The sequence below is a fragment of the Terrapene carolina genome, unplaced genomic scaffold (assembly GCF_002925995.2).
Source record: "Terrapene carolina triunguis isolate 2854851 unplaced genomic scaffold, T_m_triunguis-2.0 Scaffold141, whole genome shotgun sequence".
NCBI lineage: Eukaryota > Metazoa > Chordata > Testudines > Emydidae > Terrapene > Terrapene triunguis.
In genome coordinates this window covers 3,019,043-3,030,184 of record NW_020664492.1, presented here as the reverse complement: position 1 = coordinate 3,030,184, position 11,142 = coordinate 3,019,043, and the positions used below count along the sequence as shown (strand labels likewise).

The 11,142-nt window shown below is 44.9% G+C and overlaps 1 protein-coding gene across 1 annotated transcript in view; it reads left to right on the top strand.

Moving 5' to 3' along the window:
- Positions 1-11,142, top strand: part of LOC113406801 (phospholipid-transporting ATPase IB) — a 408,364-nt gene that overhangs the window by 242,785 nt on the left and 154,437 nt on the right. The gene's annotated exons all lie outside the window — the stretch shown is intronic.

The following is an 11,142-nucleotide window of genomic DNA, read 5'->3' as shown; positions in this document are numbered from 1 at the left end:
CTGGTAAAAGGTACATTTACAAATTGAGAAACAAAGTAAATCTAAGACGCCTTGCCTGGCTTTTACTTACAATTTTGAAATAAGAGAGACTTGTTTAGAAAGATGGGGAGAACCTGGATTGATGTCTGGTCCCTCTCAGTCCCAAGAGCGAACAACCCCTTAAACAAAGGGCACAAAACAAAAGCCTTTCCCCCCCCAAGATTTGAAAGTATCTTGTCCCCTTATTGGTCCTTAGGGTCAGGTGTCAGCCAGGTTACCCGAGCTTCTTAACCCTTTACAGGTAAAAGGATTTGGAGTCTCTGTACACAGGAGAGCTGTTACCCTTCCCTTTATAGTTATGACAGGAGCTATATAAGAAAAAGCCCCAAATATTGGGACTGTCCCTATAAAATTGGGACATCTGGTCACCCTAATTCCAGAGGAGGCACAATCAAAGAGAGCATGCAGGTGTGCACACTTGACCAAGCGGGCACCAATGAGAGGTGAGTGCACCTCATTACAACTCTTTTTAGAAAGGGAAATATTGCTCTAATTTTGCAGATGGAGAAAATGTGAGTTGTTCCAATATTTATTAATTGAATTGAGGATAATGCCAAGGGGTTCCATATTGGGACCCCTTGTGATAAGCATTGTACGGTCCTATAACAAAGTCCCTGATCCAAATAGCTCATTATCTAGTTATAAGAAGAGACAAAACTGCTGGATACGATGAACAGCTATGGGAAGCACGAGGTAGCAATGAGATGATTATGAACATCATTATAAGCTTAACCATTGTCAAGCTTTTTGTAGGTATCCTAGCAGACCTAAGTTTTAAGAGACAACGGAATGCCTTTGTGGATGTTTACAGAGAACTCCTTCCATGCTTATGTAACCCTTCTGCTAGGTGGTGTCAGCAGCAGCAAGGGCTGGGTTCAATATCTGGGTTCAATATAAAACAGAACTGGCTTGAGCCCCCAGCCGGTAATCTGGGAAAATAAAATACCACCCCTGGGCACCTCTAAGAGGTAATTCTTACCCACGCGCAAGCACTTAGTCTGTATAACAAAATATAACTTTCATTGAGAGGGAACCCAGCATTAACTTGGTAAAACACCACAACCAGGATTCAAAAGCATGTAGTAATGATTCAAAAGCATGTAACCATAAGCAAACACCCACCCTACAGCACGCTGGGCAGTGTCCTTTGCCTCAGTTTCCCACCTTGTGGTGTGAAAAGTCAATGAATGAATGTTTTAGCACACCACTCCCTGTCCCGCTGCGGCATCCTGCTCACCGTTGGCTGTTCTTGGTGCCTATGCCATGCTATTCTGCCACTGCTGGCCACTTGCTGAGGCTGTTACTCTGCTGCCACAGTCTGCCACCTCTGCTGCAGCTCAGCTCTGCTGCTTGCTGCTCACTGCCACTTCTGCATTGCAGCGTTCTGAGGTTCTGCCACTTCACACAGCGCTTCGTGATTTCACTGGGCAGTAGGAACCTTGCTGCTAGTGCAGTCTCTGCATTGTCTTTCACTGCTACACTATCCCCACATCATGTCTAAGGCTTAACCCTTAGACCTGCTTATCAGTTATTTTAGCTCTAATTATCACTGAACAGAAACAAGGACACTCCATTAAGTCTGATCAGCTCTGTCTTTAAACCCTGGAGAGGAGAGGGTCAAATGGTGTCTAGGGTTCTTGTTAAGCAGAGTCTACACCTCCAGGTAGGTACACCAGGCCCACCCCTTCACTCTTTCACTGGGATTTGGCATCCCTAGTCCCTGCATAGCAAGTGAGGTTAAGTAATGTGACCCACATTTAATACAAAAAGAATTGTAACCAAAAAGCAGCCCAAATTGATCACTTTGGCAAACCAGCTCTGTCTGCTGAACACCTAGACACACCTACTGTGCCTATGTAAATACTGTCTGCTCCTGAAGTCTTTCCCCTTGGTTCATGGGGAAGGGTCATTCAGACCCCACTTACATGTAGAAAGCAATATGGGAGAGAGTGCAAAAGTTTCCTGTTGGACAATTTGCCAAATGGAAGATAAAAGTTGGCATCATTGGCAGGCGGAAGTTGATGTCTTGAAAATGGGTGAGAAAAGTAGCATGGGGATAGGCCATGAAGGGCCTTAAAAGTGAAATAGTGGATGGTGGGCAGCTAGGAGTTGTGGGAAGGCAGAGTGGATCGCAGTGAATCATATCCCATGATGCAGTTCTTTCAGTCCCAGCATTCCATGGGCCTCCGACTGCATTTTGTGGCATTTTTAAACGGCCCCTGTTTACTATGCATCCGCCATCTCTCTCTGAAAGGATGGATCCTGCACTGCTTTCTATTGTTGTAGTCACTGTTATGAACACATCGTGAATAGTCTTGCAGTATATCATGCGCTCCCAATCTGAACAGGAATCCGAGTTGTCTGAGCTGCTGTGTGCCATGAAAAGAAACAACACCAGATTACTTTTGGCATTCACGGAGCAGCTGCACATGGTGGACCGTCACTTTGCGGCTTGGGAAACAAGTACTGAGTGGTGGGATCACATCATTATGCAGGTCTGGGATGACTAGGAGTGGCTGCAGAACTTTTGGATGCAGAAAGCCACCTTCCTGGAACTGTGTGAGGAGCTCACCCCAGCACTGCGGAACGAGGACCCCAAAATGAGAGTAGCGATGGCTGTACCGGTCAGGCACGAATCAGTTTAGAGTAGGGAAGTCAATTGTTGGGGCTGCGTTAACGCAAGTGTACAGGGCCAGTAATCTCCTTCTGCTACGAAGGACTGTCTCTGGGAAATGTGCGTGAAATAGTGGATGGCTTTGTGGCAATGGGATTCCCTAACTGCGGTGGGGTGATGAATGGCATGCTGTCCTGGGTTTCCCCCCAGGGTGCCACCTGGAACTGGAGTATCACTGAGCGCCACTGCTCCACCAGCATGGGCTCCCTTTACACTGTACGGCTGTGGCAAGCTGCCCAGCCCACATACAGGTAGGGAGGGACACACCCAGCTGTGACCAGCCCTGCATGGGAAGGCTCCAGCTAAGAAACTTCCCAGCTCCCCAGGCACGCACCCCCTCTGGAGTGTAAACCGAAAATTATACCATCTTGCGCTGCACGGGGAACACTGTGTTCCTTAGTATCAGAGGGGTAGCCGTGTTAGTCTGAATCTGTAAAAAGCAACAGAGGGTCCTGTGGCACCTTTAAGACTAACAGAAGTATTGGGAGCATAAGCTTTCATGGGTAAGAACCTCACTTCTTCAGATGCAAGAGTTCCTTAGGTGTTTCTAGCAGTCTCTTTGGGTGGAGAGTCAGTGAAGAACCACGATGATGTCACTCCCCTGCCTTATATAGCTTTTGCATATGGCAGGAACCCTTTGTTTTCCCAGTGGAAAAGTACTGATATCCCAAGATGGAGACCAGTACCATGTGACCTGGTCACGTCTCTGTAGTGTCACCGCAGCCGTTGCTCGGAAGCTGTCTGTAGTGTCCTCGGGAAGGCCCCCAGGTGGGAGATAAGCCTCTTCAAAGGCCTATTGTTTTCTCTGATGGCCCTTCCACACCCAGCTTTTCAGAATGAAAGCATCTTGTCTAGTGAATGTTCCCCAGGTGTAAACACATTTGTAATACAGATACATAGTCAATATTTCTAACTTCACATACAAAAATGATACGTGCATACAAATAGAATAATCATATTCAGTAAATAATAACCTTTCAAATGACACCTCATATGACTTATCTTGCATAAAATACTTATAACTGTCATAATCATATCATAATAATATATGGGGTGCAGTATCACACACATTTCAATTTTGGCCCTGGATCATCTTGTGACAGAGTAAATCAATAGAAAGGGGTACTTCTCGATGGTATTGCAAGCGCTTGTGGATCACCGTGGTCTAGTAAGGTGCAAGCAGGGACTCTTTTTCCAGACCAGAAGATTCCTGTGGGGGATGTTGAAATACCCATATAAATTCTGGGAGACTCAGCATACCCCTTACTCCCATAGCTCATGAAGCCTTATGTGGGAAACCTGGACAGCAGCAAGGAGCACTTCTTCAATAGGCTGAGCAGGTGCAGAATGACTGTGGAATGTGCCTTTGGCAGTTTAAAGGCATGCTGGCAGGTTAGACCTAAATGAAGAAAATATTCCCATGGTCATAGCAGCCTGCTGTGCGCGGCATAATATTTGTGAGGCTAATGGTGAAAAGTTTCCCCTGGGATGAAGAGCTGAGGCAGATCGCCTGGCTGCTGATTTTAAGCAGCCAGATACCAGGACTATTCAAGGGGCACAATGGGTTGCTATTGGAATCAGGGAGGCTTTGAGGCAACATTTTGATAATGAGCACCAGTGATATGTACTTCTATACAGCAATCTCGCATGCTTCATTAACTTCAGTTACCTTGTTTTGATTAAAAATTGTAATGATTTCTGAGTGGAATTTATACTAAGCAAAAGATTAAACTGCATCTATGAATTACTACCAGCAGCAATCACTATGTGCAGGACACAAATAAAGATGGGTTCTATTTCGGACAGTGTGTTTATATTAAACACCTATTAACACACACAAGGCTTGATGGGAAGGGAGATATCAGTGAAGGGCAGTGTAAGCTCTCAGAGCTGTGTGTAAGTCCAGCTATCATTTTGGAAGCTGGCCGAAGGGGTGGAGTGAACGGGGTAGCAAGACATGCCAGGAAGTTGCAAGGAATGAATTTATGGAGGACATGGAAAACAGTTCTGTGTCAGCTATGGGGGGCAGGGGTGAGCATGCATCTGTTCCGACTTTAGTGTGATTAGGGACTTCAACATCTCTGTTTGCTCCTCCATCACTTTTATCAGCCACTCATGGCCCTTTAGAATGCACTCCTTAATCTCCTTTCTGTCCTTACTTTCCTTTTCTCTCCATTCCCTATGAGGATTGGAGCACCTCTCAGAACATGTCCTCCTTGCTCTTTCTTGGTCACTTCCTTATCTGGTGAAGGCATTCTGCCAGTGTGTAGGGGGTTCCCCCAAAGGCCACATCTGCAGAAGCACTAGAAACAATACATAGAAGCATGAGTGTTGGTTCACAAACAGTATTCAATCATTACAGTAAAATATACCTCTTGTACCATACCAATCACTTTCTCACTGATCCTTGGCAAGCACACATCTTGACGAACAGTTCAGCTTGGGTGGGAGGTGGGCATTCAAGATGGGGCAAAGGGTGTAGGTGGTGTTTTCAGGGGATCAGTGAAGGTAACTAGGGCAATATTGTAAATTCTGCCACCATTTTCCATAGGCAGAGGTCATCGATCTGATATCTATCTCGTGAGGGTAAGCAAGGATGCAAGGGTGCATCTACCGTATGCATGAGGTTGCAGAATTGGTCCCTATGCTGCTCACGTGTGCTGCTTTGGTCCCTGCGCAAGTGATGGCTGAGAGGCACAGGAAAATTTCCTACAATGGGGGAAGGAAGAAAGCAGCTCTGCTAAGTACCTCCAGGAAAGTTTCCTAGAGATCTCTCTGGAAGATTGCTGTGAAATCTCGGTGTGCATTAACACACTGTTCTGCTGCACTGCTTAGGTGCACCAGGGAATGTGGAGCACACTCAGACACAGCCTGCACATTTCTATCCCTTCACCCACTTCTACAATATACAGAGCAAAGGAAAGCTGTACCTCATAACTGAGCAGCATCAACTAAAAAAGATCACTTACCAGGGCTCTCCTCTGCATGATGCAGCATGCCAGAGACAGACTGCTGGGACATCCCTCCAGAGTGGAAAAGTTGTCCTGACTTGGTATGCCACCGGATGATCCTGCTGTGTTTTCTCCACATCATCCTCCAGCTTGACCTCCTCATCCATGACTTCATCCTTGGGCTTAGGTCCACTGTCTGCTGCCTCCAGCCCCGCTGAAGTATCCACTGGGCTCTTAGCAGTGGAGATGGGGTTGCCACCAGGGATGGCGTCCAGCTCCTTATAGAAGTAACAGGTTTTTGGTAGCAGCATCATAGCAATGGTTTGCCTCCCTTGCCTTCTGTTATGCCTGCCTCAGCTCCTTTATCTTCACTTGGCACTGCACTGTGTCCCATTCGTAGCCCTTATCACACAAGCCACAAGAAATATCCCCATAGGTATCAAAGTTCCTACGACTGGACCACAGCTGGGACTGGACAGCTTCCTCTCCCCAATACTCAGCAGATTCAACAGCTCCGGTGTGCTCCAAGTGGGAGAGCGTTTGCTGCGTGGAGTTGGCATGGTCAGCAGAGAAGATGCAATATGAGCTCTGCACACCGAGCAAACAGGAAGTGGAATTTCAAAAATTCTTGGGCCTTTAAAGGGGGAGGGGCAGATTACCGGGGTGTAGGGCAGCAGAGTTTGAACTGCTGACCAGAGCAGTCAATATGGGCATTGTGGTACACCTCGTGGAGGACATTTACAGCAACAAAACCAAGCGCAGTGTCTACACTGACACTTTGTCAATTTAACTTTACCGCAAAAAGCTCTGCACCTCTCATTAAAGTGGTTTTTATTTTGTCAGCAAAACTCACACTGTAGTATGTACACCTCCACTGCTTTGTTGATGAAAGCTGACTTTTGTTAACAAAACTCTGTAGTGTAGACAAAGCCTAAGCAGGGGTGAAAGTAAAACTTCTCTTACCAGTACGGGGGGGGGCCAGCTTTGCCTCACCACCATCCCCCTGGAAGGGATGGGGCCTCAGGCGGAAGGGGTGGGCCTGGGAGTTCAGCGTCCCCCAGCCAGCCAGCCCGCTCACGCTGCCCGGGGCTCCAGAGGCGATTTAAAGGGCCCGGGACTCCGGCCACTGCTGTGGTAGCAGCAGTGACCAGAGGCCCAGGCCTTTTTAAATCACCGGCCCCGGGGTAGCTGCTCCTTTTGTGCCCCCTCTCCTCATCGGCAGCCGGGGGGGGAGGAGAGGGACAAAAGGGGCAGGGACGTTAGTGCGTAGGGACCTGGCAGGGGGCGCAAAAGCAGCAGTGATGTTGAAGTGCTGCCACGGCAGCGCTTTAAAGTCCGCAGTACGGGCCAGTACAGGTGGCCACTTTTTACCAGTACACCGTACCGGCCCGTACTGCCTTACTTTCACCCCTGAGCCTAAGGCACACAACAACTTTTTAGCTGTCGGAGATAAAGTGTGTGTGGTTTTTTTGGTTTTGTTTTTTTTTAAATAACATACACGTAGCAATTAATACACCAAATATATTCTTTCACTAAATGAATTAATTAATCAATTTTGCACTAAATTACCATCCCGATGAAGCGTTTGCACTGCTAGCTCTGCTCTGTCACGAACTATTCAGTTCTACACTTGCATGCCTTTTTAGACCTCTGTGCAGAAATGCACTGAATAGATTCACCTCAAGAACTTCATGTTTCTCTATAGCTATAATCTGACCTTATCTGCTAACGTTTTGGTATCTGAATGCAAACCTCAAAGAGATGTTAAACTTCTGTAATGCACTTAATGTAATCATCTGCCAGAAATGTACAAAGGCATGATGTCTGGTTAACAATTATTGAATCACTGAGTAGTGCAAAGAGATGTTCCCTTTTATACTTGCATAATGGCAAGTCCCCATTCAGACCTTGTGTATTCAGTTCTAGACTTGCATGCCTTTTTATCGATTGTTCCACAAAATGTCATCCTCCATGTGGCGTGACCTCGCACGTCCGGTGAGGGAGGTTACACGGGTCAGAGGACGCTGCTTTGTTCTACTAAATGGTGTTTTCCGTGTGTGTTCAGGGGCCGGACAGAATCTTTAAGATTAAGAGATCTGTTTCGCTTAAGCTGATGGCTAACAGATTTGTTTTATTTATTTGTATTATAGTACTGCCTAGAGGCCCAAACCCACAGTGAACACACCTAAAAAAGGACCCGTTCCTGCTTTGAAGAGCTTACTGACCCCTAGTGGGAGTTGTGGATTCCCAGCACTTCTGAAAATCAGGCCATGAATTTAAGTGTCTATAAATTTTTTTATATATTTATAAATTGGCCAAAGTTTGCACAGGTGCCAGACAAGACGCTCCCTCAATTACCCCACGAGGAAAAATTAATTGGCTTTGTATGCTTCTCACCTGTGACTGTCATGACTCTAATATCTTGCCTTTTCATGATGAATTCTATCTGAGCCTTCAGCTCACTGTCTTTATCTGTGTCCTCTTAATTGTTGTCTGCATTTGCTTGAAAAGTTTGACTCTGAGGATTGTAGAGCTTTAAGTTACAGAGAATTGGATCTTTTTGAATAAACGTAATTAATTGCTGAGCAACTCTGCTTGATTCCTTTATCTGAAGAAACAATACCCTCAAACATCACAGAGTGGGCGCTCCCTCTTATCTCTGGTCCTGATTGGTAGCAGGACAGGATCTTCTTTCACTTGCTCCTTGTTTCCATGGTTCACTTAGTTTCCAACATCCAGTTTTAGAAAAAGCTCAGTACTGCAAGAACCTCTTACCTTCCTGCTTTAATCGTTTACAATCAATAGATGTGTAGCCCCAATTGGGAAATTCATAATACTGTGTGTAACCCATACCTTGTTATAGTGGTTTTTTAGAGCCAGAGTAAACAGATGAGTTTCTCACCATTGCCTGAAGAATTGCAGATTCTGGCTCTGGCAAGTCATCAGAGGTAGCAGTTTCCACAAGCTAGGGACCTCTGATGAATATACCATGCCACTGTTCCTAGGAAGTGCTATTCCAGGAGCCAACAGCAAGAGCATACAGGCATAAACTTTGTATTAGATGTAGTTTCTGTTCCTAGCCCTAAGGACGAAAGTCAGCGTGGCTTCACTGAGTCATGGGATAAAATGTTGGCCCTACTGAAAAATGGCAAAAATCTTGTTGACTTTGATAAAAGTAGGGCCAGGATTTCAACCATAGATTTCATGGGCAGAAGGGACTATTATCATCATCTAGTCTGATCTGCATAACAGGCTGAAGAATTTCATCCAGTAATTCCTACATCAAGTTTATAACTCTGGCTGAGCTGCAGTATATCTTTTAAAGGATACACAATCTGATTTAAAGACCCCAAGTTACCGGGAAACCACCTTATCCTTTGGTAAGTTGTTTTGTCGGTTAATTATCCTCACTGTTTAAAAAAAAAAAAAAAAAGTGCCTTTCATACTAGGAATATCTAGCTTCAGCTTCCAGCCATTGGATTTTGTTATGCCTTTGCTAGATTAAAAAGCCCTCTTTTCTGTTAGAAATGTTGTTTCCCATGTAGGTACTTATATATGATCAAGTCATATCCTAACCTTCTCTCTGAGGTGACTGAGGTTGTTAAGTTTCTGACTGTAAGGCAGGTTTTTCAGATCTCAGGTTATTCCTATAGCTGTTTTCTTAACCCTCTCCAATTTTTCAAGATCCTTTTTACATTTATGAACAACCCCATTGGACACAGTATTCCAGGAATGGTCTCACCAATGCAGTTTGCAGAACTAATATTGTGACGTTGCACTCTATATGATTTTATAAAAATATGCTAATGTAACTGGAATATGCTTCATACAAAAGGTCTCTTGTAAGGTATCATTACAAAGCTTATAATCTACTGAGTGTGGTCATCCTATTTGTATAAATGTATCACTCTTGTATCTGAAACTAGAAATATGAACTATAACTCTGAGGGCCTATTGTAATTATGCAAAGTGTGGGCCATTAATGATGGTTTGGAACCTTGATGCCTCCCATTAACCAGGACAGTTGTCTGTAGATGGCTCTGTTCTAGTTGAGTCTTCCTGTATACGTGTGTGCTGGCAAGTGGGTAATGAAGTCTGGCAGTGACGTGATCATGTCACCTGAACTGGAATCCATCTTTAACCTGGTGTCTTTCAATTGAGAAGGAGGGGTGGGAACCCAGAGAGGGATAAAGGATTCCTGCCTTATGCAAAAGATATATAAATGGGTGGAACAGAACAAAGAGAAGCAGCCATTATGAGGAATGCCCTAGCTACCACCTGAGCTGGAACAAAGGCTGTACCAGGGGAAAGGATTGTGCCCAGACTAGGAAGGTGTCCAGTCTGTGAAAGAGACTTATTGAAACATCTCTCAGGGTGAGATTTTTACCTATACTCAGTTGTATTACTGTATTAGACTCAGACTTGCGTGTTTTATTTTATTTTGCTTGGTAATTCACTTTGTTCTGTCTGTTACTACTTAGAACCACTTAAATCCTACTTTCTGTATTTAATAAAATCACTTTTTACTTATTAATTAACTCAGAATATGTGTTAATACCTGGGTGGGCAAACAGCTGTGCATATCTCTCTATCAGTGTTATAGAGGACAAACAATTTATGAGTTTACCCTGTATAAGCTTTATACCGGGTAAAACAGATTTATTTGGGTTTAGACCGCATTAGGAGTTGGGCATCTGAGTGTTAAAGACAAGAACACTTCTGTTAGCTGCTTTCAGTTAAGTCTGCAGCTGTTAGGGGACGTGATTCAGACCTGGGTCCGGGTTTCAGCAGGCTAGCGAGTCTGGCTCAAACCAGGTAGGGCACTGAAGTCCTAAGCTGACGGGACTGGAAAGCAGGGGCAGAAGTGGTCTTGGCACATTGGTTGGCAGCTCCCAAGGGGGGTTCTGTGATCTAACCTGTCACAAATACCATTTCTCTACTCATACTGGGTAGTCCTCTGTTTATACATCATGTTAGCCCTCTTGTTCCCAGCCTTGCATTGGGAGTTTATGTTCAGTTAATTATCCACAGTGACCCCTGAGTCTTTTCAGAATCTCTGCTTTCCAGGATATAGTCCCCCACTTTGTAAGTATGAATTGTGTTCTTTGAGTGAATCCCTGGCCCTATGGAAGTCAATGGAAAAACTGCCACTTACTCCAGTGGGGCCAGAATTTCACTCTTTCCCTCTAAACATATGATCTTGTGTTTAGCTTCGTTAAAACACAATCCACTGAATGTGTTGTCTGAAAATGTGATCAGCAACGTTTTTATATTTTCTTCCTGTACCATAGGCCTGGTCTACACTAGGCTTTTATGTCGAATTTAGCGCCGTTATATCGAATTAACCCTGCACCCGTCCACACCACGAAGCCATTTAGTTCGACATAGAGCCCTCCTTAAATCGATTTCTGTAATCCTCCACAACGAGAGGAGTAGCGCTAAATTCGAAATGGCCATATCGAATTAGGCTAGGTGTGG